The sequence below is a fragment of the Pinus tabuliformis genome, chromosome J (genome assembly GCF_031772625.1).
Source record: "Pinus tabuliformis cultivar Carrire ecotype Pingquan chromosome J, CPIR1, whole genome shotgun sequence".
Taxonomy (NCBI): domain Eukaryota; kingdom Viridiplantae; phylum Streptophyta; class Pinopsida; order Pinales; family Pinaceae; genus Pinus; species Pinus tabuliformis.
Genome location: NC_142295.1, coordinates 1,095,086,188 through 1,095,111,839, shown reverse-complemented (window position 1 = coordinate 1,095,111,839; position 25,652 = coordinate 1,095,086,188). Strand labels below are relative to the sequence as shown.

Genomic DNA, 25,652 nt, shown 5'->3' with positions numbered 1-25,652 from the left:
GCCGTATGGGGTGGTTTGCAACCTCCTGAGTGGTTTGTGGTCTCTGAGGGATGTTATTTTGTTGTCGGTTGTTGGCCCCACTTCCATAACTAGAAATTGGATGTTGGGTCATATCATAGTGACACTCGTCTCATGTTACCCTAACGAGCTTATTAAAGTGTGTAGATGTGGGAGGGGTGGTTACAAATTTGTATGAATGTGGGTTATGTTCTCTTTGGGTGATATCTAATACCACATATAGGTATCATAGCTTCAAGGTTCAAATGCTTAGACTGGATGGGAAAATGTATATTGGTATGCATGCATGTTAGTTGTGAATGTGTTTTTTGTGCATGCATTATGATGGTTATGGTTATGCATGCATGGTAGGTCAGACATGCATCGTGCTGGTCATTATTGTAGTTTTTTCATGATGATGATGTTCTTATATATATATATATATATTGTGTCGATTTGGATTGATTGTGTAGATGAGATAGCCTCCCTTGAACTTCACAGAGGTATGATTTTGATTATGTCTATATTTGGTTTATATAACATGGACTGTTTGCAAGAGATAGAATATCAAAGATGACGAGCAAAATGGTGGACTACATTTCACATGACTCTCCTTACATATTAGCTGAGCAATAAGGAGATGATTATTCTCTTGATTTAGCAGATACACTGAGAATTTTGAAGGCAAAGATTAGAAGTTTCAAGGCAGACAATAATAGGTTGATTGAGTCACAAGAAAGACTTTCTAGAGCTCAGGAAAAGAAACCAGAGGTCAATGCAGTGATCCTTCATATCCTATCATATTTTCAGAGACATAAACTAAGGATTAGTCATGGATAGGATGAAAGGACTAATGGGGCATATGGTAGCAAGTATCGATCAGGACACAGGTTGGACAAATATGATATGGTTAGAGGTGGTATATCTTTGGATACACCTAACAGGAGAGGTAGTGTTCATGGATTCTATTCTAGTTCCAGTTCTCAGCGTAAGGACCACATCCAGACTATATACTTAATTTATTTTTATTTTTTTAATCACAACAAAATGCACTAGAAGAGAAACACATTAGGATTTCATTTCAAGAAACATATCATAACATTTACATACATTTAACTAAGACCAATATAGTATTGCAACACATATGTACCGTTCACCAGAAGACGCGACTCCATTTGCTTTGTTGTTGCTAGTATTCCCTTGTTGTCGGTCACCTCTGTGAATGAATGGCGATGTACTTGATCCGAATGCGATGACCCACTGGTTAACCTCCCAGCCTACTCCTTGGGTACTCTTCTTACCCGCGGACCCCCGAGCTGCAATGGGGTTGTACAATGGAGAATTTGCAATAGTTGGTAGAGGAGAGCACTCCTTGGCTCAAGAGTCCCCTCTCTAAAATCCTCTACCTCACCAAACTCACTATAGGATCGTAATCACTCCTTGACATCATCTCATCCATCCAACAATAGGGTTCCCAAAAGTCCCTTCTCTCATGGCTTGCCCCTTCTTTTATAGGAGTCCTCATAGGTGACACTTGGCATGTCATGCATAATTAGTTATTTTTTTTATAATTCAAAGCTTGATTATTCACCCACACAATTGTCACTCTCTCATCAAGGGTCTCCCAAAATTATTTACTTAAATTTTAATTTAAAACTAATATTTTCCTTACCTCAACAATATTCCTATTTCTTCTCCTAGTTGCCTCTTTATCCCCCTTTTTATTCCTTAATTTGGGTTCATTACTAAAGTCAATTAATGAGTCAAGATTTGATCCCCTATCTACCCCCCCAATTTAACTCAAGTTATCTCTTAGATGGATATTCTTATGTTGGTTGTTGCCACATGGAGGTTCTCTACATTTCTCTAAATTTAATTTATTATGCTTATTTTAATTCACCTTCCTCTTCTCTTAATTAGGCTTAATTATTTTAAGATTAATCTTTATCCTTACAATTATGTCCCTCTTTCCCCTTTTACCTAATTAAACTACATAATCTACCTAATATTTTCCAACATGGGGGGGGGGGTAGAATTTTTAAGATAAAATATTTTATTTCTTCCTATGATCCTCTTAACCCAAGTTTTATTCTTGATTTAACTACCTCGGTTTCTAGCATCATTTACCCTTGATGTAAATTTAGCTAGTTTTCATTTCTTGATTATATTTATTAATTAATTTATTTTAATGATTCCAAGGTGCCAAGTTGGGTCGCGCCCTTCAAGAACTTCCCTTGAAGCTCCAAGGGTGCCACGCCTAACAATTTATTTGTGATGCTAAGGGTGCAAAGTTGGTCGTGCCCTTCAAGAAATTCCCTTGAAGTTCCAAGGGTGCCACGCCTAACATTTCATTTGTGATGCCAAGGGTTCCAAGTTGGTCGTGCCCTTCAAGAAATTCCCTTGAAGTTCCAAGGGTGCCACGCCACTTTCCCTTCAAGCATCCAGTGACTACGAGGGGAAAGTATAGGTGCAACGTCATAGACCGCTATCATCTCTTATGTTGCCTGCTATAGTGAGACTAATGGTGTCAGGGATCAAGGGATCCGCCTTGATGCGCGCCCCCCGGTAACGTCCTCATGAGCGACTCAACATGGGGACCTGCCCTCATGGCATCGTGATCTTCAAGGCGAAGGTGTTTCAACCCTTCCGGCCCAAGTCATGGAGGGAGTGCTAGTGGGTGAGATCAGGGACACTGTCCCACCCCTCCCATGTAGTTCCATCCACTTGTACAACCCCATCACCCATATGTGAGTCATTCGGTCAAGCAACTAATATGTGCCTCCAACCATTAACATATCACCAGAATATAGTTAAACATATATGGCAAGTTTCAAAATCGACTTAGAATTTCAAAGATAAAATGATATAAATTTTCATCAAACCAGGTGTCATCAACTCCTCATATGTGAATGCCTCTGATGGTTTCCTGCCAAACTCGATAATCATCAGTAACAAGGTTCCTCAATGTTAGTCATTGTCATAATAACATCATCAACATCACCAAGTCATTCACATCATTGTTCATTGTGAACCAGAACTAATGCAAGTAGGGAACATAGGGGACACATCCATCATGGCTATCCTCATCATAACATCAATGGAAACATACATGTCCATCAAAGCTATCAACATCGTAACATCAATAGACACCATACCTGTCCATCAAAGCTATCATCATCATGACATCAATAGAGAGCATGCATATCCTTTAGTGCTATTATCATCATAAATTCAATAGAGAACAAACATAACTATTTATGCCACAATCATCATAATATCAATAGAAAATGTGCATAATCATTAATGTAAGAACATACCTAACCATTAATACTATCATCACCATAATGTCAATGGAGAACATACATAAACATCAAATTCACTAGTAACAGAGTTATGTGTCCAGATTCCTCAACCGAAGGTCCTCAAATAATAAAGTATCCAAGATAATGGCATATTAGGGTTAGGAAATTAGAGTGGGCACTACACTGAGAGACATCATCGTCATTACTTCTAACATCCTTATAAGAGGAGTGAGAAGCAATACTTTCCATAAGAGTTTAATAAAGTAAAGCCTCCTACTTTTGATGAGGATGTGAAGAAACCCTCAGATACAGAAGCATGGCTACTTCGGATGAAGAATTTCTTTGTAGTGCATGATTATTTAGAGAATATCAAAGCCAAGATCATTATTTTTAGTCTCACGAGAAAAACAAATATTTTATGGGAAGATGTAAATCATGTTAGAGGCATGAGGATGGAGGAGTTGGTTTGGCATGAGTTTAAAAGACTCTTCAAGAAGAAGTATTTGTTCCAGAGATAATAGGACTGAAATTCCAAGGAGTTATATGAGTTGAACATGGGTTTTATGACAAATTAAGAGTACACGACCAAGTTTATGGAGTTGTTCAGGTATGTGCCTTATCTTAAGGATGAGAAGACATAGCTCCAAAGGTTAATCTGTGGATTTCCTTTAGCATTTAAAGATCAAATTGAGTATGATGAGCTTCGGTCAATGGAGGAAGTCATTAGGAAGCTAAATCATTGTTATGATCAGTCTAAGCGCAAGTATGAGCCTAAGAGGGGTTGGAAAGGTAATGATAAGAGTAAATGAAAGTGGGATAAGAAGCGAGGAAGACCTCGGGATGTAGGTGATAAGGAGAATGTGGCACCTTATAAGAAGTTCAATGCAGATGATGGAGGACATGGATTTCATGCTAAGGAGTAGAATAAGGGTGATGGTAGGAAGCCTTTGTGGTGTTGGATTTGTGGTGGCGAGCATCGCAGGAGATATTTTACATCACACCAGGGTGGAAGGCCTCATATTTATAGTGCTCAGGGGGCAGAAATAGTTGGAGATGTTGGGTAGAGTATTCCTCATATTTATGTAGTATTGGATAATAGGCAGGACGATCATCAAACATTCATTATAGAGACGAAAGGTAAGCTTTGTGATCAAGTTATTTCCATTTTGATTGACCCTAGATCTAATTATAGTTATATCAGTCTCGACATGGTGGATAAGTGTTGCTCTAATAAATAAGTGCACGCAAAATCTTGGTTTGTGAAACTTGCTACAAGGACCAAGAGAAGAGTTCATTATTTGGTGAGATCTTGTGCATTTAAGTTGAATGGTATGCTTACATCAACACATCTAAATTTTCTCCCTTTGGGTTCATACAATATGATTTTGTGCATGGATTGGTTGTTCATTCATAGGACTAAAATGGACTACTATGATAAGGCTATTGAATGTCTGGATGATGATGGGGAAAGGAGAATCTTGTAGGGAAAGAAGAAGCCTACATCAATGAGAATGGTTATAGCTATGCAAACAAAGTATAGTTGTAGGAAAGGATGTGTATTGTTTTAAGTTCATATTTCCAGTGACAAAGGAAAGGATATCGAGGATGAAGAAGTATATTGTTTTCCAATAGTTTCAGGATGTGTTTCCTGCGGGGATTTCAGAGTTTCCTCCTCATAGGAAAGTGGAATTTTCTATTGAGTTAATACTAGGATTAGCACCAACATCTAAGGCACTGTACATGATGAGTACTTCAGAGTTGGTGTAATTGAAGTTGTGGTTTAAGGAGATGCTTGATAAAGGATACATAAGACCAAGTGTGTCACCTCACGATGCACCAGTATTGTTTATAAAGAAGAAGGAGGATACTCTTAGATTGTGCATTGATTACAGGTAGTTGAACAAGGTGACCATCAAGAACAGGTATCCATTGCCACAAATTGATGATTTGTTTGATAAGTTGAAGGGAGTAATAGTGTTCTCAAAAATTGATATGAGATCCTGATATCATCAGGTGCACATCAAAGAAGAATATATCTACAAGACTGCACTACGTACAAGGTATGGGCATTATGAATTTGTGGTGGTTCCTTTTGGTCTTGCTAATGCTCCAACCACCTTTATGTGCTTGATGAACAATATGTTGTGTCCTTATCTTGATAAGTTTTTTATAATGTTTATTGATAATATATTGATATATTCTAAGAATGAGGAAGAGAATTCAAAGCACCTAGCAGCAGTATTGAGATTCTTGATAGAGCATCAATTTTATGTTGAGATCAACAAGTGTAGTTTCTTTCAAACTAAATCTCATTACTTAGGACATGTTGTTTCCAAGGAAGGGATATCAATGGACCCGGAAAATATTAAAGCTATCATGGAGTGGCCAACTCCTAAGAATGTGGATGATGTCAGATCATTCATGGGGATAGAAAGTTACTTCAGGCAGTTCATCAGGAATTTTTCATGGATTGTCTATCATATTACATCTTTGCAGAGGAAAAGGAAGAAGTTTGAATGAACTGAGGAGTGTGCAACTAGTTTTGAGCAATTGAAGCATTTACTTAAAAATGATCCAATTTTGAATATTATAGATCCTAATAAGGAGTTTGTGGTTTGTATAGATGATTGAAAGAAAGGACTTGATGGAGTCCTAATGCAGGAAGAACATGTTGTATGCTACGAGTTAAGGAATTTGAATGATCACGAGAGAAATTATATGACATGTGATCTCAAGTTAGAAGCTATCATTCATGCAATAAAGATGTGTAGACATTATCTTATTAGCGAGAGGTTCATCTTAATGAGTGATCATAGTGGGATGAGGTGTTTGTTTGACCAAACTAATATGAATGGAAGGAAATATAGATGGTTGGATTCCCTTAGTGAGTTTGAATTCAAGATCAGATACATCAAAGGCAAGGAGAACAGGGTTACAAATGCTCTCAGTAGGAGAGTGCAGGTAAATCACATTTCAACTATGAGTTCTTATGGGACAGATTTGCAAGAGAAGATCTTACAAGTAGGGAAACATGATGATAGGTACAAACATCTAAATCAGAGATTCAAGCAAAAGGGTGAAGGTGATAGAGATGAGGGATATCACCTCACAATAGATGGCTTGGTAAGATTCAAGAACATGATTTATGTGTCGAATAACGGTGAGCTCAAGACACTTATCTTGATGGAGTTTCATGTCAAGTCGTATTCAGGCCACCCAGGATATCAGAAGACTCTGGTAACAGTTAAGAAGTTCTGTCATTGGATGAACTTGAAGAAAGAGGTGGTGGAGTTTGTTGCAAGATCCTTGGATTGTCAATAGGTGAAAGTAGAGTGTAAGCATCCAACTGGTTTGTTTCAACCAATTCTAATTCTAGAATGGAAATGGGAGGTCATTTCCATGGGCTTCATTGCAGGTTTTCCAAGGACATCAAAGCAACATGATTCCATCATGGTTGTGGTTGACATGTTAAGTAAGGTAGCCCACTTCATTGTAGTGAAGTCTACAAATTCAACTAGTGAGATAGCTCAGATATTCATCAAGGATATAGTGAGGTTGCATGGTGTTCCCAAGAAGATTGTATCAGATAGAGATGCCAAGTTCACTTTAGGTTTTGGAAGGAGTTGTTTGTATGCTTAGGGACAAAGTTAGCTTTCAGTATAACTTATTATCCACAAACATATGGAGAAATAGAGAGGGTTAATAGGATTCTCGAGGATATGTTGAGGATGTATGTCATGCATCAGTAGAGGAAGTGGGAGGAGTATCTTCCATTGGTGGAGTTTTCGTATAATAATGGGTATCAGAAAAGCCTTGAGGATGAGTCCATTTGAGGCTCTTTACACGTGAAGTTTTAATACTCCTATTAGATGGAGTGATCCAGTGAACGGGGTGTTGATTGGACCAGATATGTTAGCTGAAATGGAGTAGGAGATGCAGGTTATCAAAAGGAACTTAAAGGTAGCACATGACATGCAAAAGATTTATGTGAATCAACATAGAGCATTCAAAGATTATAAATTTGGGGAGCATGTATACTTTTGCATTAATCCAAAGAGGATCTCCTTGGGTATTGGATCATGTGCCAAGTTGGCACCTCGATATTGTGGGCATTTTGAGATCCTTAAGAGGATTGGGAAAATGACCTATCGACTTGCACTACCGCCAATACTGAAAGTCCATGATGTTTTCCATGTTTCATTGCTTAAGAGACATGTCCAAGATGTTGATCATGTGATTAATTGGTCTATATTGTAGGTGGAACTAGAGGTAGAATACTAGCCAAAACATTGCAGCGGAAACAACTCATGCTTCAAAACTGATAAATTGAGCAAGTTAAAGTGCAATGGAAGCACTTTGGGCCCGATGAAGCTGCATGGGAGATGGTTGATCAAATGTGGGCTTTGTATCCTTCATTATTTTCTATTTGACTATATGTGTTTGGTTTAATATGTTTATATATGCATATGTGAGTTGTATATAATGCAATGAGTTGTGTTATAAAGCTCCAATAAGCAGTGTTTTGTAAATAATGCATCAATCTATGTTATAAATCTCCCATAAGTAGTATGGTGTTCATGCTTTCAGAACTTTGGTATGATGTAAATGTTGCATTGAGTTGGGTTATAAAGCTTTATGGGAAACATTTTTTGCTAGTTATAAACGTCATTGAACACTGTGGACGATGTTCCCCAAAGTAAAGAGGGGTTTGTAACAACCCATGGTTAATTTTCCATGTAAATAAAGAAGACCAAGGTCATGGGACATGTATTCCAAGATGAATGTTGGGAAAAAACACTTTAATGGACATCACTTGTGGAATAACTAATGGAAATTGGAAAAGGGAAGGAGGCAATAATTGGAATTTAATTATGAAAATAAAAGAAACTTAGGAGAAAAGAAAGGTGAAGAGACAAAGATTTTCATGCAAGGGAAATTAGAGGAAAAATGAAGGAAAATGAAGAAAATGGAGGCATCAATGATAAAAAGGTTTCAGAAAATCAGTTCACAGCTTTTGGTCATTTACAACTTTTTGACATTTTTGAGTTGAGAACACTCCCATTCTCTCATACTCTTACACACTTAGAGAATTCTAGGAGTATGCTTGGAGAAATATAGCATTCACTTGAATTGGAGAAAGAAGGCAAAGGAAAACAAGGAAGCACGAGGAAATAGTTGGATCAACAACTATAACTGGATTTATTTGCAGGTAACAAGTTGCATATGTGATTTCCTTGCTAGTTTTGGATGCATGGTATATGCATGTGGTTCCTTGGTTATGTATTGTCATTGGCATGGAGATTTTCCAAGAATGACAGTGGTTTCAACCTTTCCTTGTCATTTCTTGGATATCCATGGTGTTGTGGGTTTCCCACTTTTTTTTTTTTTTTTTTTTTTTTTTTTTTTTTTTTTTTTTTTTTTCTGATTAGTGATTGAGTTCCCTATGGCTATGGGTTGGAACAAACACTTTGGAAGCCCTAGAACAATTGGGTTGAGTTACTAGTTCCTGGAGTCGTAGGTTGGGACAAACACTCTGGAGCCTTATGGGTTGAGTTACTAGTCCTTGGAGCCACAGTTGGAACAAATGCTCTAGAGCCTTGAGTTAGCTAAGGGTTGATTTACTGGTTCCTGAAGCCCTGGATAGCTTGGGTAGAGGCTGATCTGGTTAGTGTTATTAATTCTTTTATCATATACATGAGATCATTGTGAATGAGGGTTGAGGCGGTTCGGCCTCTGGAAGCCCTGGTTGGTTTTATTTTGGTTTAACCCATGAGATCCCACATTCATACTTGGAATATAGAGCCGGGGTGATTGGATGAAAGAGATATTTGGTTCAACCCAAACTATGGCTAGTTGGTATGTGTAAGTCCTTGACTTATTTGACATTTTCACATCCTATAATGAGATATTTTCCTATTGTGATCTATGAGAATTTGGAGTGATTATGCTGGTGATTTGATGTCTTATTTTCCATGGTTTCCATTCTCTTTATATGTTGGTTATACAATGTATTATATCTATGGCTCTTGACATGTTTTTGTAATTTACTAGATGTTTTATGAATGTATGGACTAACAAGTGTTATTGCAACTATCTAGAGAGGGAATAGAGCCTTCTTGGTGATTCTTAGATGAATATTATCAATGTAAGATCATATATGCATTCATGAACTGTAGCTTATATGTTTACCATATGTTTAATGAAATGTTTATCCTGGATCAGACATTTATATGTCAAGTTATTGCTTGAGCTTTGATTGATTAACAATTTCATTACCTTTGATTGCATTCTGGAAAGTTACAGATAGTTCTGGGCAGCAGTCTGGAGGCTAGCCTGAAAAAGTGGCTCAGATCTTGGAACCGTTGACACTGAACTCAGGAATTTCGATCATAACCGCATGGAGGGAGGCCAATGCATGCGATTGGGACCTCATAATTGTATTGATCTTATGTTGTGCATGTATTTGGGGAGTTCCCTAGTGAAGCAGAGTTATGTCTCAAGGATTTACCACATGGGGTGGTTTGTAGCCTCCTGAGTGGTCTATGGTCTCTAAGGGATGTCATTTTGTCGTCGGTTATCAACCCCACTTCCATAACTGGAACTTGGAGGTCAGTTCATATCATAGTGAAACTCATCTCATGTTTACTGTAGCGAGCTTGTAAAAGTTGGTATATGTGGAAGGGGTGGTTATAGATAAGCCCAAGACCAACTCGGCCCAAGAGAGAGATCAATTCAGCCTAAAGGAGGGGTGTTTGGCCCTCAAGAAAGACTATACATACAAGGGAGCTAGACCTCATTTGGACACACATCTCAAGCAATTTTGATCTGTAATAGCGAAGGAGAAGAAGAGTAGTTGGGAGGACGAAGAAGAGCAGAAGTTGAATTTTTTGTCAAGGAAGATTTTCTCTTGTCTCACCAGCATTTGTGAAGCTGCCAGATACAGGAGGACAAAAATTTTTAGCAGTTGCATGGGGCCAAAATCACAAGGCCAAAATTTTGTTGCTGGGGTCGAAGTTGTATTAGCAGTGTAGCAATATTGAAGTGTTGGAAGTTGTCTCAAGGAAGATCTTGTTGGGGCCTGGAATAGGTCTTGGAGGGTTTACTGAATTGGATCTTTGGGTCTTGGAAGTCTCTTTAGTAAGCAGATTATAAAGAATAAGAGAATAATTTTATGGGTTTTCCCCTTGGAGGTGTTTTTCCCTAGTTTAGAGCCTATATCTTGTGTACTATGTCTCTCTATGATCTTCAATGTTTTTTGTAATTACTTGATGAATAGATCTAAAGAAGTAATAAAGAATCAAACGATATCACAAGTAATTATCATGATAAGAAAAATAAGTTTTAATCTACAAGTCTCTATATTTTCCAACACCAACAAGTGCTCCCACTTGAAATTTGAGTAAAATCATAGGGAGATAAGTTGAAAAAGTAGGTTTTTTTTTTTTTTTTTTTTTTTTTTTTACCTTTTTACCTTTTTACTCCAAAAATGGTGAATCATCCCCCATGGTTAACATCATCATATTGAATTCTATTGGTTCTTATAAGGTTGATTTGTGTTGTACATTTTTGCCTTGAGGCCCATTTTTTACCTCAAAATTTCTCTACTGCCCAAGGAAAAGTTCATAGTCACATCGAAATGGGTTTACAAAATTAAACATGGAGCTCATGGAAGTGTTGAGAAATACAAGGCAAGGTTTGTGGCTCGTGGTTTCTCATAAAAGGAAGGAATCGACTATGATGAGATTTTTGCTCCAGTTGTCTGATACACCACTATACGATCCATAGGTTCTCTTGTTGCAAATCAAGGATGGAGCCTGCATCAAATGGATGTCAAGACTGCATTCTTACATGGCTCACTTAAGGAAAAAGTCTACTTGGAACAACCTCAGGGTTTTGAAGAGTAGGATAGAAAAACTCATGTATGCAGGTTGAAGAAATCCCTCTATGTATTAAAGTAAGCCCCTAGGGCTTGGTATGAGAGGATTGATAGTTATCTCATGAAGTTGGGATTTACAAGGAGCTATGTTGATCAAAACTTATACTTCAAGGTTGAAAAGAACATGCCACTTATTTTGGTCTTATATGTTGATGATCTATTTCTGACTGTTGCAGACCCTCTCATTTATCAATGTAAGAGGGAGTTGACTTTTGGATTTGAGATGAAAGGCCTAGAATGGATGTATTACTTCTTAGGCTTGGAGGACTGGAAAAATCCAAGTGAGATTTTCCTTTCTCAAGGAAAATATATTGTGAAGTTGTTAGAAAGATGTGTCATGGTGGACTGCAAGTTTGTGACTACACCAATAGTGTTGAATTTCAAGAAGCTATGTGGAAGTTCTACTAGTCCAATTTTGGAAAATCCTATTGAATATAAACAACTTGTGGGAGCATTGATGTTCTTGGTGAACACACAACTATACATATGCTTTTTTGTTAATACATTGAGTTAATTTATGGATGAGCCTCAACATATGCATTGGGTTGCTACAAAAAATCATTTAAGATATCGTCATGGTACTATCAACCATGGACTGAGGTACACTACCGGGGATCTGAGATTACATGGATATACTGATGTCGGTTGGGCTGGCAATGTGGTGGATATAAAGAACACATCTGGATGTTGCACTAAGCACCGCTGAGGCTGAATATATTGCAACTAGTATGGTTTTCTGTGAAACCATTTAGTTGAGGAAGCTCTTTAGTGAGTTGTTTGAGCACGTGTTGGATACCACCACCATCTATTGCGATAATCAAAGTGGGATTCGTCTTTCAGAGAATACCGTGTTCCATTACCGATCCAAGCATATTGATATTAGGTACCATTTTATCCGAGATATAGGGAACAACAAGGCTCCAACACATCAAGACGAACGAAAAAGTTGTTAAGATACACACAAAGCCTTTGGGAAAGGCCAAGTTCTTAGCCTTCAAAGAGAGACTTAGAGTCATGGAAAGACCCTCCCATGAGGGTCCCAATTTAGTTGGACATTGAACTCTAGGAGCTCGTGGGGGCCTAGGGTACTTCTTGAAGCTATATGAGCACAGGGTGAGTGGTTCACCTTCCCTTGTGGACTATATACCCCAATATGCGAGCATAGGTTGAGTGGTCCACATTCCCCTATGGAGTAAACTATATGAAAATAAGGTGAGTGGTTCTCCTTCCCTTGTGGAAACGCCTACATACATCTTACACTTGTAGTATGGGACTCTTGGGAAGTACCTCTCATTTGGCCAATGAGTTAGGAAAAGTGGTTAGGGTTAATTAGTACTATCAACAAATGCATCAGGTACTACTGTATTCCCTATGACTAGGATGCATGATGTTCAACAAATTGATCACTAAGGATCAAGCCTAGTAGGGGTTCTATCCTTGGACATGAGGACTTGCCTCTGTCATTTTGGCAAGAGTGGCAGGGTCTTGTGACCCACCCTCTTTCAATCCTTTCTTATTGGACTATGATATCAATCTTCAGCAAAAACGAGACAAGTTGTAGAGATGGCACATGATGGACACAATAACATAGCCATGGATGAATGTTGACAGGTGGAATTCCTCCCTAGTTGAGAGGGAGTGTTAAAGAGTGAAACTAGGGGCTAATTCCCCTTCCTAGAAACCATATATATATATATATAGAGAGAGAGAGAGAGAGAGATAATGAATAATTAACTAATAATTAGTGTTGAAGAGTCATGTATCTAAGGACATAACCATTTGTTGAAAATGTCTCATATTCATGTAAATAACATGTTTACCATAAGTTAATACCCACCATAATTTAAGCAAGTATTTGTGTAAAAGATGGGATATGGAAAAAAGATGTAAATCAATATAATTACCACGAGTTATTGCCCACCATTATTTGCAGGTTCTTCAACACTTTAACAAATATAGGTAAAAATGTAAATGTGTAAACTTACTAGAATTTAATTTACAAAGATATGTGATCTAATATACAAAGAGACATGTCTCTTGGGTATCTTGAGTATAAAATTCACTTGAAACTTTTCATTTTACACAAAATTCACTTATCATCTAATATATTCTTATATTGATTGTTGATGTTCTATCTACAATCATTGTCAATGATGATCTAAAGTGAATGCTACTGAAGTTTCAATGTGATTGCTATTGGAATATGAAGTAAAGTTGTTATTGGGCTAATAAAACATTGAAGTAATTGTTGCAAGCGTAGAGCATACCATAAAATTTAGCATTCTTCAAGCTTAGATCTAGTCCAAATGGAGATCAAATTTGACAAAGAATGTTGATATCAACTAATGGGCTTACTCCAAACATAAGTGTAATGTCAAATCTGGAAATGTTAAATCTCGAAGATTCAAAAAAGAAAGTCGGAAATCTAAATCAAAATTTTCAAATCTAAATAAAAGTAAGCTAAAAAAAACTTAAAGATAAAGCCTTATATAAATATATCTAAGAAATCAAGCTATGAATTAAAAAAAATAAAAAAAAATGCCAAAAGAATTTCAATCAATATTGTAAATCCTTATGGAAGGGAAATAAGCAAACTTCATATCCAAACTTTCAACAAATAAATCAGTTAAGTCAACAAATTAACATATTTAAATATGTAACCAGAATATAATTTGTTTAAATTTCTATCAAAAGCCTCTAAATAACAAAATGATATCTAAAACTATTGGAAGAAAAGACAAGAAAATTTATATAACAAATGTCCAACATGGGCAAACATCCACATCAAAGCTTTTTACAACATTTTAAAAAAACACCTTCTTTCTGAAAAGTCCAAACTAGCCATTAAGATCATAGACCATGATCCATCTTATTTAAGAAATAAACAAACCATCAAAATATAATAAACAAGGTCGTATAGCTACTGTTCCCTGCCGCTTAGTTTAATTATTGAATTTTGAAAAGTATGAACTAACTACCACATTTGAACAAGGGTTGCATTCTAAATACTCTTGCTTAATTTAATTATAATTTAGTTAGAGTAAAAACAATGAAGACATACATGAATGGACAAACAAATTTTTCAGTAGCCATACAATATTGTTAATGACCTCGGACTTATATTATCTAGACATAGGAATCAAAATCATAGAACTATATTTCTAAACTAAAAAATGTTTCTACAATATTGTTAATGACCTCGAACTTATAATATCTAGACATAGGGATCAAAATCATAGAGCTATACTTCTTAACTAAAAATTGTTTTTACCTTATTACAGCTAGACCTAGGAATAAAAAATTCATAGAACTATACTTCTAAACTAAAAAATGTTTCTAGCTTAAGTATTACAATTCTTCTACATTAAGTGCTTTTATTGGTTCATTAAATTAATAAATTTAATATTTTTATTTGATTAAAAAATCAAAATATTTTTTTTATTATTAAAAATAATAGAAAGTGATAATTGAGATGTGAAAGTAATTGGTCCACATAATACCATAATAAAACCATCTTCATCGCGATTGCAATTGACCTCTTTCTATGTATGTAAGTAATGGGTCCGAATTTTAATGGTTTTTATGTATCTCACAACTAATTTCAATTTTGTTTAGATAATCATTTTATAGATTAAATTAATTAGTTTATATAATCTTAATAAAGAGGAAATGAATGTGTTATAAAAAAAATCAATAATATAAGAAAAAAATATAAATAATGATTATTTTATTCTTATTAGACTAACTTATTTTCTTGAATTAGCAAAAGAAGTTGTTACAATTCATAAATGTGTAGGTGAATATATTTTTTTTCTAATTTTCCCTTATCCTTCTTCCCCTCTATATCTACTTATAAATAGATATACGCAATTAGCTTATGGTAAAAATAGTTTAATATTTCAGTCACATGCATAGGGTTTAAAAAAAAAAGAGGTTACTAACATTTTTTTCAGGTAAACAATGCACTTGCGTCTGTAGAAGTGTTTTTACACATGGGATTTATTATCATGTAATCAATTTTTCATTGATTTGCTATTAGTTTTTTTTTTACTAAAAAAAAATAAAATCTATCCAAAGTTTAACATAATGAAATTAAATTTATTATTTTTAAATAAGATTTATTCCTATTTATTTCAAATATGATTGGTTAAATGTCTCCCCTATTATTGTGTAATGATGAATTGACTTTTATGTACTCTATTATTAATTACTATGTACTATATCACTAATTACTATGTACAATAAATATAAATAATTTGAAAAATAAAATTATATATTAATTACTATGTACCATAAACACAAATGGTTTGTAATTAAATTCAAAAATTCCATTTTCTCATTGGTGTAAAGTATTGAATAGACAATTTTTATGGGTTTATTTTTTAATTTACAAAAAAATAATTTAAAAAATATAAATTTGAAAAAAAATGTAAAAATAACATGTGTACAATTTGTACAACTCTCATTATATCAATCTATACTCTAATGACATGACATGTGTACTATAATATGAACATTATATAAAAAAAATTGTCATCATTCAATATTAAATAAATAATTATTAACTTGGACAAGTATGATCCGGATAGTACTATGTTCATTATGTAGATGTTTTGAACTCCAAAGGGGATCCATCATCACGGCAAAAAATGAATGACAGATTGAGAGAAAAATCTATGTTCATTATGATGACGTTTCGAACCCCAAAGGGGATCCATCATCAAGACATAAAATGAATGATAGATTGAGAGAAGAATATACCGACTAGAATAGAGAAATAAATACCTAATGAATGATAAATTCAAGTAGAAGCCAACTAATTCAAAAAACTAAACGACATATATTATTCATTTTTTATTATTTTAGTTTCAATTATTTTAATTTAATTATTTTAATTAAATTCTTATTTTAATTAAACATTATTAAATAATAAAACTAATTAATTCTATTGAAATAACAAATGAATAAATAGCTTAAATTATTAACTTATTATCATTCTCTTCAATGTCAATTATATATATATATATATATATATATATAACTTTTATCTATCAAAAAATGTTTAATTATATTAAAAAAATAATTAAAAAAAGTTAAACAAATATTTATACAATTTATTTTACATTTTTATTATTGTTTGGAGTACATACAACACATTATAATATTAAAATATTTTATTAAACTAAAAGACAAAGAACACTAACTATATAACCATTTTTTTTAAAAAACACTTAAATAAAACCTTTTTGTTATGAAACACAATTTTTATGTAGTATTGATATGTTACGATGCAATGTAATTTTAAAAAGTCAAATCAAAATCAATCACAACAGTGAATAATTCTTACCACATATAAGAGAATTATGATTTTTTTCTGTTCCGTAAATGTTATGTGATGTAATTTTAAAAAAGTCGAATCAAAATCTGAATATTTTTTTAGTCCGTAAATGTTAATTAATAATATATTTGAGAGATCACATCGTACATGCCATTAATATAGAAAATCTCTCCGGCACACTTGACTACATCAACCTTATGACACGTTCTCAATTCCGAGGGAAATTCCTATTTCTTACCTTATAGGAATTTTAATGCGGCCTGACATGGGGCCGCATTAAGGCGATACAACACGTCGCTAAGTGATGAGAGAGAAAAATCACTTAGCGGCGTGTTGTATCGCCTTAATGCGGCCCCATGTCAGGCCGCATTAAAATTCCTATAGAGTAACAAATAGGAATCGCCAATTCCGAGTACTAGTATGACGTCGCAAAACTACCCTGACCGTAAACCACACCATTGTAAAATAAAAGTGAAACTTCCCAACCAATCAAATTACATTAAAAATAAAAAATAAAAAATAAAAATTGATTTTATAAAGTTAACATTATACATGGTCATTTGATTTTAAAGTCAAATAAGAAATAATGGATGGTCAACGCAAACACGAACGCGTTATGATATAAAATGAAATAAATAATCATAGTATAATAAAATGAAATGAATTAAAGATAATTTGACTTTTTCACGATATTATGAGGAAAATAAAAATTGATTTTATAAAGTTAACATTATACATGGTCATTTGATTTTAAAGTCAAATAAGAAATAATGGATAGTCAACGCAAACACGAACGCGTTATGATATAAAATGAAATAAATAATCATAGTATAATAAAATGAAATGAATTAAAGATAATTTGACTTTTTTCACGATATTATGAGGGATGCTAAATGTAGAATGAAATGGAGAATCTAGAATAAAAGATAATATAACATTTTCACGATATTACTAAGGTGAGCATGATAAACAATTGTAGCCAAATATACCATAATAACAAGGAATAATGTTTTAACAAGGTGAGTTGCAAGGCAACTAGTCCCTGCCTAGGGGTAGGGTCATATGGAGCAGAGCCGACGCCTAAGGTCCCCTAGTTATGTGGTTGTTCGTAAATACATAGACTGCTCAGTATTTAGATTTGATATTGTTCGTTTGATGTTTAACAAATTTCCGCAGATATGGTTGTAAACGCAATGATCGTAGCTATGGTCGCACATGCATACCAGAACGGTCTCTTTGTTTATCACGTCGCATGATCTGTTGCAAATCCATTGCGTAACTCTGTCGCAGCAGACGAGGCATATACCACTTGTTGCATTAAAGATTGCAGCATTCTACACAGGAGTTGTAGGTGCAGCAATCACAGAACAACTTTACAAGAAAGTTGCAAGTGCAGTGTCTCATGTGAGTGCAGAAGACATATTCCCTTTTTAAATTTTTTTCTATTGCATTTTCATTCTCCAAAAAGCTCATATTCATTCTTTATATTATTGTTTTCAAACATAGAGCTTGAGCTGTAATCTCAAACCCAATGCAATGATATAAATGTAACTGAAAATATTTAGTTTACTGTTTTAAATAATCAAATATATGTAACTCTTACTTTACTGTTTTAAATAAACAAATTTATGTAACCAAGTTTCCAAAAGATGATAGAGAGTGCAGTAGGAGAAAGGCTTATATCAACAAAATTAAGAGAAGAGAACGATGTTGGACATAGACAATCTTTACTGGTGTTTCTTTCAAGAGTATTGAAGACTGTACTTACTAGGTAAACGTTTATTGTATCCCATTACTACTTTGTACCTGTTTATATAAAATATAGTAAGCAGGCCTAAGAGATTACTATATTGTATCCCATTATTTACTAGTTAGTACCTGCTTGTGTATGATATATTCTGGACTCTGCACGCCTCAAAGAATACTAAGACATGATAATTTCTAGGATAATTTTCTGCGGCAGTAGCACAACGTTGCTTTTGTCTGCCTCGTTATAGACAAACCAACGGATAGATTTCTTATCATATACATATAAACTGCTCGTGAAATTGCCGTCCTTAAATGAGTTGTATGCAAAGATCATGATTTTGGTATATTTGACACTGTAGGTAGGTTGATTCTCAATATGTCTATATCAATTTTTTGTAGTATCCAGTTTCGACAAGTGATTCACCGGGAAGGATGGAGATGCGATATGCATTTGAATATATATGGTCGTCTACATGCATCGCTTCGGGCCCCGGTAATTAGTAATTAGTAATGATAATATAGACTATTTTACTTTCCAAACAATATAATAATATAACCATGCTTAAAGATGCTTTGTTTAAATACAAATTCACACTATAATGAAATATGAAATTAAAGTTATAATAACTCGAGCAAAACCAATGCTCTTATTGAACTTGAGTATTATCAAAACGTTTAAAAATATGTTAAAATTATGAAATGTTGTTATATTGATTTATAATAATATAATAACAAAGCTAGTTTTTTTGGTATTTTAATTAAAGATGGGTTTGAAAATGATGTTTTTTTAAGTGGTTTTAGGTTAAGTCTTTTTAATTTATACATAAATAAAGTGTTAAACGTGGTGTGGTTCACCTACTAATTATAATGGAAGGAGTTCAAATCAACTTCGTGTTATGGGAATACGAGAATAACCCCGTGTCAATTCATCCAACATATTTTGGAAATAATTTTTGGTAGCGACAAATGTTACTCGAGCCTTGCATGCAAACCACCTGCCAGTTCTTCAGCGAGCTCAGCTTCAGCAGCTCTGAGACCATCAAATCTAGAAATCGAACGACTGCAAGTTCCTCGACTGGGTTCGAATCCAGCTATGGATAAAGAAGCAGTCATGCCTGCAAGTGCGGAGCCCGCCATTGCCCTGTCCTGAGAAGCCTGGGAATTATTTGATTTACTGCAGGGTGATGCGTTCCATACACCAAAGCAGGTATATATTCAGACACGAGAACCACAACTCCCCTGAATGCAATTGCAAATCCAACAGTTTGTGCGAAGATTGTGTGATGCAAAGGTGGATGGAGTAGATGAATCAAACAAATAGAGCAGATCTTGTTTTTTTGGGGAGGGAAACGGAACAGAGCGAGGGATCTTAAACCTACGACAGAGAAGGCATATGAGTAGCGGATCTGGTAGTTTTTATTACAAGTTTTTTGAGAAAGCGAATCCCTGCAAACAGTGGCTGCACTTATTTTTCAATATTTTGTTCTGGAGCAAGGGTCATTTAGTAGCTCATAATCTGATTGCATTATCTATCTATTTTGATGGATCTGCAGGGCATCAGGCAGCATGGAATTTATCTGCTCAAGTTGCAGAGCTCACTTTGAGTACAAACTGCAGAGAGGACAAAACTAACCATGGGTTACTGCTGCCGCTTTGGAGAAAGAAATAAGAGGCTTCAGGTCCAAAGCAAGGGCTTCGGCGAATAGAGGGCAGCCGCGAAAAAGAGGATCGTAACAGTGCGGACAAGATTCGACAAATTTGCGGTAATCAGCTAATTTTTTTTATGTGGTTTCATGACGAATTAAAATTAATTAGACTTTAGAAATATTTTGAAATTGAAATAGATCCTACTAGAATTTATTAAAAGCGAAGATCAATTACATGAGTGCTGGTTGCATGTAGGAAAGGCACGAACTAATAATGCAGAATAGGCATTAATAATTAAAATATAAAAGTCATTGAATCAACTAAATGTATCTGAATATTTTTGTATTCTCTGCATGAATAAATAATTGAACAATTCTATGCTCAGGTCCGTCAGAATTAGGCTCTGATAGTCCAACCCACGAGCTTGACCCCTTTGCTGCGTCGGCCCAAAATAACTAGGAAAAGCAGCAAGAGCAAGTCCAGGAACAACAATTGAAGAAAACAAAGAGCAGGTGGAAGACGAAACCAATACTTAAGAGGAGGCACTTAGCGTCATATTGGGCATCACCAAGAACGACATGAGAGCCGCAACAACCCTGTTTGCAACCAAGACATTCAAAGTTGCTAGTTAATGAATTTGGGAAACGTAAGGTCTCACCAAAAACTAAATAAAATGTCGACCTGCATTACCTTGCATAGTGCCTGAAGGAGCCTCCTGAAAACAATCTGGCATAAATTTAATATAGGACAAATCTTCCTCTGGCCAAAGATGGAGAAAGAGTCACCGTAGAGGGCTGCAACTAGTGGATGAGCCGAGACCTCCTTGCGGCAGAGGCACGAATGACCGGAGTGAAGCAAGGAAAAGGGCAATTGTTACCGTAACAAAGCAAAGCACAGCTGCGCTGCATCATCCACCTGTAACACATGCAAACACACTTGTAATTACCTGCGATTGCTAATGAACTTATGATATGTTACTTGTAACTACCTGCCAATCTCAAACATTTAACATTTCAAACTAATGTTAACATTAAAACAAACCCGTTGACAGTTAGCCAAAATGCAGCAAGCGTAAAACCAATAAAAGCTATGGTCGGGCCTCTTCCGCCTCGGGAAGAGGCCAAATAAGATGAGAAAGGTTAAGCGGCGAATCCGACTTTGGTTATGTGCAGAGAACACCTCACAGCGGAATTCCAGACTTTAGTATAAGCGCCGTATAACAGACAACGAAAGCACTGAACTAATGCTAAGTCGGCACAGAACGATTACTATAGTCCCTGCTAGATGCCAGATGGCAGGGACTAATAAGAATTGTACCCAAATATATTATAATATCCATGGTAATGGGCTTGTGTTTTAAATATATACTCTTTATTTTTTTTAATGAAAGAATCCATTTACATAAAAGGAAAGGTATAGGAATGTTATTTGATGATAATATTTCTTTTAATTATAGGAAACATAATTAATTGGAGTTATATATTATAATAACTCTTGTAATTATATATTATAATAACTCTTGTAATGGGCTTGTGTTTTAAATATGTACTTTTTATTTTTTTAATGAAACTATTCCTTTACACAAAAGGAAAGGTATAGGAATGTTGTAAAAGGAAAGGTATAGGAATGTAAGGTATAGGAATGTTGTAAAAGGAAAGGTATAGGAATGTTAGTTGATTATAGTAATTTTTTAATTATATGAAATATAATTAATTGGAGTTATTTATGTTAGATTAAATTTATGAGTGGTTATTATGATCTAAGAGTATATTTAATAACTTAAAAATTAAATATATTAATAATTTGTGATTTAGTAAGGGGTGAAGTATTTTAAAGTATTATTTTTATTTTAGAAGATATTTATTTTTTTAACCTTATCACAACAAACCAATATATTAATAATGAATTTAACTACAATATCAAATTTAAAGAAACAACAAATTACAACGCAACACATTACATAATAGATCTAAAATTGCACTCCTATTAAATAATTCCTTATACTATATATATTTCATTATGTATTTGGTCATTGTTTCGTATTTAAGATACTTTAACTAATAATGAAATATAAAATTATTAATCTTACATTCATAATACATATTTATTAAATATATTCCTAACATATATTTATAATAGATAAACTTGTATTGAGCTTCATCCCATGTGTATATAATCATTACATATCCCTCATAGCATTGATGGTTATATGCACCAAATACATTCAAGAAATTGGGAATACTCATTAAAACCTATTAAATAAAAATCATGAAATTAGAAATACTCAAAAAAAACTATCCAATAAAAATCATGTATGAATGTGATTATTTCAATATATAAATGGTTCCAACAAGAAGGAAGCTTTTTGAATGTAAGCTTATATGATTAGAATTATTTAGAAAAATGTCTTCAGGATCCATCACATGAAAGTATTATTTGTCAGCATGTTTTGAACCAACTAATGTGGTTTATCATCGAGACAATAAGATGGAGAAAATCTAATCCAACAATAGTATAATCCAACAATAGTATATAAAGATAAAAAAAGACTTGAAATGACTGTTAGAAAAAAAAATTAAAAAAAATTAAAATAAACATTAGGAAATAATAATAAATTAATATAAACAATTATTATAATTATTTGTAGTATTAATAAAAATGAATTAGCATGATAATCTTTATTAAAATTAGGGTAAGATAGTATTAGATGAATAATTATATATTAAAAAGGGGACTAAGATAGTATTAATGATAATTAAGATAAAATAAGGAAAAATAAATAAAGTATAATTATTATATTAATACATTGGAATACATAATAAGGGGTAAAATGATAATAAGGTTAAAGATAAGGAAAAAGATAATATTGCAGATAAATACTATTAAAAAAAGGAAATTTTAAAAATAATAATAAATATAAATATAAATAGATATTATATTAATACTTTAGGATAATTTTTTTTTTTGTGTAAGTTTGGTAGATCTCCTTTTTCTATTAATATTTCACAAACATATTGTTTTTTGTTTCAAAATTTTGCTAGTGGCCTCAACTTGCCTGCAGGAAACCAGGTCTGTTGGCCACCTATCTGCATCAAACGTTGTCCAAAATTTAAACAGAGTAATTCTAATCATCCATGCTACATTGACTACCTTATCTTCTATATGCTTCATGCTTGAAAAGTAAATGCTAACCGTCATAAAAACAAAATTTAACTAACTGGACTGCTTCATTCATCTGAAGAATCAACTGGGGTTGGGGCTTTTGCACTCGACCCGGGTACTTCACTTTGCATCATAGTCTAGAGCTGTTGTTCGACTCTATTCAGGCAGAGATTGTTATGATACAGCTACATTTGGACTGACTGAATCTCCTTCTGGAGATCCTTTAGGCTTGGTTCTGCTGGTTTATCCTCTTTTGGTTCTTCTCTTTCCTTGTAGGTGGTCATTGCTTTAGCCAGGATGTTTTTCATAACCCAATATTGTTGGATGGTTTGCCGAAACAATGTTTGGCGGCCTCGGGTATTGCCTGGATCCTTAATTATTGTCTCCCATTCTTCTGCCTGAATCTCTTCATTCTTGATGTTGGAATTTAGCTCTCTTTCCCATTCAGAAATAAATGCTTTCACCTCGGCCCTACATAATAGGTGTTGATGAGATTCTGCGTACTTTCTTGTCATGTTTTCCTTCCTCTTTTCCTCAGAGGTTTGCTTGTGGATGGCTCCAGGACTTTCATTTTTCTCTTTGTCTTTCCTGTTCTTTTGTTCCCTTTCTTGCCCTGTTGTTTGCCTTCCTTAGCCATTTGTGTCTTCTCGTTGCTCCTTTCTTTCCTACCCAAATGGCACGCCTAGACCGAGGCCTAGTAAGCACTTGCGTGGTGCAAGTGTTGTGTCGTCGGAGCCTTTTGAACATTGGTGTTTGTGCTACCTATAATAGAAACCATAATTAAGACATTATAAACCATAATGAAATTATCCTTAGTATATGCATAATAATTTATGATTTGGGTTTTGGTCTTTGTTTTGTCAAAATTCCCTGTGTTCATGCTTTGATTCATGGACTGAGAATTTGCCTTGTTCCTTCCCGAATTCCCAGCATTCTTCCCCACAATTTCAGGTTGAGACTACTCCTGTGCAGTCTCTTTCATCCACTACATGTCCTCTTTACTACTCATTCCACAGATGACTCCCAGGTGACCCTCTCTACCCTCAAGGGTTTGCAAGATAGAGAAACCTCCATCTTCCGAGCCGCTGCCCTTGAGTAATCGATTTGTCCCCCTGCTCAAATCCCTCAAGACCACCCTCAGCCTCCAGCATCCTATGCTACCAACCCTACCATCGAGACTCCCAAAAGTCTTTCTCTCCTTGTTTTCTCCACCCCAGAGAGCACGAAAGTGATTTCTCCTTCCTCACCATTCTACAAATCTATCACCAGGCCACGAGATTCCTAACCTTCACCAGGAAATACCCCTGATGAGGCTTAGCCAAATCTAGGTTTGGGCTTTCTCCCCTCCCCAATCGCAGGGCCAGCTACTGCTCTAGCTTCTACCAACTCATTCTAGGTCTTGCTTCGACCATGTTCTGAGTGGGTGAACCTAGAAAAGCAGGCCAGAGGATGCTCCAGGGTCTAGTTTCACTCCAGGCTTCTCGCAGTTCCCTTTGTTTCCCTCCCCCCCAATCCAAATACCCTTCCTTGACTGCCATAAGAAGTTCCTCTTACAAATACAAATAAATACGTACAAAATGACTCTATTGTCTGAGTCAATTTGGCCCAATAGTCTCTGTTTTCCCCAGGACCTTGCTACCATTAGACGAGGTTTAGATTTCCCTTCCCCCCTCCCCAGATGGCTATCAGGTATATCCCGCCCCAGGTTGACAGGCCAATAACCCAAGGGATCCAAAATGTTTCATTTCTTCTTTCAACTGGGGAAACCATAATAATTAACCAACAATATTCTACACAACGAATTTGTTCCTCTTACAATCGAAATTTGCCTCAATTTCCAATTCATAATTTCCTTACCGACGCAGGGGAGGGATGGAGGCACATACCATGTTTTACAGGTGAAGGTCGAATGTTGGTCGACGTCCCCCAATTCTCGGCGCTTGCCAACTCCAACTACATGTTCTACCTTCGCTTCCTGCATGCAAATGCCCCTCAACCTTGCTACCTTTTCCTTTAATTTTCTCTCCCACCTACCCGTCCTCACTCCCAAGGTACCTGCCACGTGCTTTGCTCCATTGGTTGCCTCTCTTCCCTTCACGTGTGGGTCTCAGAATGAGCACCCACTTACCTTCCAATTAATGTCCATCATAATTGCCTTCCCACTTATAGCTGCTCCTATCGTCCTATGTTTCACGGTTCTCCACATCCACTTGCCAACTCCCATACCATCTGTCCAGCCTCGCTTCCCTATGCCCGCCATGCCATCTATCCAACCTCTCTTCCCTCTGCCCGCCACACCCTGATCGGGGTTTCTCTCATTTTTCGTTATCTATTCTCAAGAGTTCAAGGCTGCTCATTCCTTCTGCTCGACTTAAATCATCGCCCCTTAAATCAAGGTTGTTGCCAGTTTCCACATCCCTAGTTGGATAAGAATTATGTTGCCACATTCCCCGATCTGTGAACATGTGTCGGAATAATGTATTCTATCCTTTGTATTAGATTTCCTATTTCCTAAACCAGC

The 25,652-nt window shown here is 35.2% G+C and overlaps 1 pseudogene; it reads right to left on the bottom strand.

Moving 5' to 3' along the window:
* The window catches only part of LOC149230850 (uncharacterized), a 64,832-nt pseudogene extending 39,441 nt beyond the window's left edge, over window positions 1-25,391 (bottom strand).
* Between the last annotated feature and the right edge of the window lie 261 nt (window positions 25,392-25,652).